Source organism: Priapulus caudatus, unplaced genomic scaffold, assembly GCF_000485595.1.
Source record: "Priapulus caudatus unplaced genomic scaffold, Priapulus_caudatus-5.0.1 Scaffold149, whole genome shotgun sequence".
NCBI lineage: Eukaryota > Metazoa > Priapulida > Priapulimorpha > Priapulimorphida > Priapulidae > Priapulus > Priapulus caudatus.
Window position 1 is genome coordinate 129,065 of NW_014577210.1, and position 3,632 is coordinate 132,696.

Genomic DNA, 3,632 nt, shown 5'->3' on the forward strand with positions numbered 1-3,632 from the left:
CCTTCTCGCTCTCTCTCGCTCACTCGCTCGCTCTCGCTCTCTCTCTCTCTCTTTCTCTCGCTCTCTCTCTCTCTCTTTCTCTCTCTCTCTCTCTCTCGTCCTACTCTCCCGCATGTACTCTATCCCCCTTCTCGCTCTCTCTCGCTCACTCGCTCGCTCTCGCTCTCGCTCAATGTCTCTCTCTCTCTCTCTCTCAGTTACAATGTTCATCAGTGGCTTTCGGGGGCGTCCTAACAAGATCTATTGTTATTAGGTGCTACTCTGCTTTCTTTGTGGAGAAATATCTATACAGGTACTTTGGGAATTCCTGAAAACGCTCAGCCGATTAGGAGTCTCAAGTAAACGAGTATTAGATAGGTGCACCGAAACGCTGGTGCTGAAGAAAATGTCACTGCACAGATTATATTTAAAGCAATGTAGTAAGTCATTAGAGTTATTAGAGTTAGTAATAAACCTAGAATCTGACGAAGAAAAAAAGAAAGAATGAATGAATGAATATGAATGAATAAATATATAAATAAATTACTAAATAAATGATTAAATAAATAAATATATATAATCAAAGCTAACAGAATATAGTAATTATATAGCAGAATTATTATCTCACATCGTACGCAATCATATCTAGTTGCTGACGTGATATTACCTGTCCGAGCAACCCCCCTCCCCCTTCACCGTCCCTGTCCCTGAGGTAAACATGGCGCACGATCCCAGCTGCTTCAGCGTGCTACCTGTTAGCACGCGGCGAACGTGCGTGATTGCTGCACGCATCGATCCGCACCCATTAGCCGCTGCACTGTCTTCCCATGTCGGCCATAGATTTAGCTAATGGCTTCGGCACGGGAGTGATGTGGGCGTGACGTCATCGCCGTTCCCCTGCCGCGCGTGTTTCTTGCAGCTCGCAGCACGCAGGCTGTGCGGTTGTACGTATTCGTCTTGAAGCTCGCTCTTCTATGAAGTGAGTGCGCAGATTTTGCCTTCTCGATGTTGAAATTCGCGCGAGATGCGAAGCGATTTGTTTCTCTCTCTCGCACGGACGCTCTCTCTCTCTCTCTCTCGCTCTCCTTTCATCTTTCTCTCTCTCTCTCTCGCTCTCCTTTCATCTTTTTCTCTCTCTCTCTCGCTCTCCTTATCCCACTCTCTTTCTCGCTCTCCTTTTATCTCTCTCTCTCTCTCTCTCTCTCTCTCTCTCCCTCTCTCTTACCTTCTCTCTCGCTCTCCTTTTATTTCTATCTCTATCTGGCGCTCGCTCTTCTTTTATCTCTCTCTCTTACTCTCTCTCTCTCTCTCTCTCTTACTCTCGCTCTCTCTCGCTCTCTTTTTATCTGTCTGTCTCTCTCTTTTGATCTCCTTTTATATATATCTCTCTCTCTTTCTCTGACGGACTGTCTGGCTCTCTCGGTGAAGATCTGCAGATTCGCAGGGTTTTCAAGAAAAATTACGTTAGATAATAATAAAAGCAAAAAAGATGTAATGAAAAGGTGATAAAAAAAAAAATAAAAAAAATTGTCTACATAACCGTGATAGCAATAATTTTTTTTACAACCGGTGGCGCGTATCAAATCACAGCATCCACAACCACGTTTCATTCTATTCCGTAACGATTCGTGAGCTTGCTCGTGCTTTCTCTCTATGCATTGCAGCGCCACCTAATCCATACTGACCTTTTCGTGTAAATGGATTTGTCTCGGGCTCGAAATATAATGACATTCCATCGATAGAAACCGAATAGCGAGCGAATAATAGTAGCCAGGAGGGATTCATTCGAATTCCGCGAACTAACGAAAGATACCATAGTATTACAGCAGAACCCATCAAATCTGGCCACCGCAAAAGTAACGAAAAAAAGTAAAGTAAAAGTAAAGTAAAGTAAAGCCACAAGTTTCCCCAGGAGTTGTACCTCGCATACTGCGATCGCGCGTCCATTTTGTTTCATCTACGACCGTGGCGCCGCTACGCGGCTGACCATCACAAAAGCATATCCTCTCCTAATAAGGCTAATTAACCGCTCGCGAGTTGCTACGTATAACCACTGTCTTTTTTTCACGAACTATAGGGGGCATACAACAGTAACTTTTATCGAATCTTTTTGTTTGTAATTCGGCACTAGACTGCACTAATTTGCGCTGTGCACGCAGGTTAGATGCCTTGTAGACGTCTAGAAAGCATTAGGAGTAAGATTGGTCTTGTTGTGTAATTGGAATCGTGTACCGGGGAGAAATACACATTTTTCCGGAAATAGCCGAACGGTAGTAGGGCGCAACTTCGGGATCGCTCGGGTCCATAATACACATGTGTACACATGTATACGCATTGTGAACCCTAACCCTAACCCTAATCCTAACCTAACCCTAACCCTAAACAAAAAAATAAAAAAAATAAAAAATAAACAGATGGGATTCGAACCAACGACCTTTAAGACGTAACGCACGTGCTCTACGAGCTCGGCTATTCATCATTATTAAAAATAGCACATGACATATGCTGAATAATCAAATACCCTGGTATGTAAAATGTGTATTTCTTCCTGGTGCAATAATCGTGTAATTGTGCCATTCCGTCAAGTGGCGTATCCATGGTGACCGGTCGGCCATTTTTGTGTTTGAAACGGGATCCGACTACATTGTATAAATGCGCATCATAGCGCTGGCAAAAGTTTCGAGCGGAGAATAGTAGAGGTATAGTAGAATATAGAGCTTGATTCTGTGGTTATTTAACATGAATAAAGCGTATGTTGTGTATGCGACGAAACACTGTGAGTATTTTTAATTAACTTCTATTCGATGCTTATTCAGGCCTGCTGCCTATGGACTCCTTCTATTGTTGTACAACACCTTTAGCTCGTATCGTGCGCGTATCTGCTTCGTCCACGACCTCCGACGCTATATCACACTGATCGTCACTAAAGCGTATCCCTCTAAGCCCACCGCACACGCTGTGGAACTTGCTGCGCCATCGTCCACACGTGGACGATGGCGCAGCAGCCGCTCCGCTCCGCACACGCTGTTCAATTTTCCACACGTGGAAGAAAATATCAAACACGTGTGATATTTTCCACAGGACGCAGATCGATGGATTTTGCATCCGCACACGCTGTGGAACTTGCTGCGTGCACGTGTGGACGATGGCGCAGCAAGTTCCACAGCGTGTGCGGCGGGCTTAATGAAAATGCCCGAATTAAACATCGCACTTCACGATATCACGGCAGCGCCTATGTAATCAGTCCCCCCTATAATAATCAGCCCCCCTCCCCATGTTGGTGTTAATGATGAGAAACTGCTTAAATGTTAGAGCTTCCCGCGCTAACTACGCCCACGCACACGCCTCCTATGCGGTTTCGCCACCACGGTGTTCGGCTGCTAGGCAGACGGACACGGACTCTCACGCACACGCCTCGTATGCGGTTTCGTCACCACGGTGTTCGGCTGCTAGGCAGACGGACACGGACTCTCACGCACACGCCTCGTATGCGGTTTCGCCACGGTCCTCGGCTGCTAGGCAGACGGACACGGACTCTCACGCACACGCCTCGTATGCGGTTTTGCCACGGTTCTCTGCTGCTAGGCAGACGTACACGGACGCTCACGCACACGCCTCGTATGCGGTTTCGCCACGGTCCTCGGCTGCTAGGC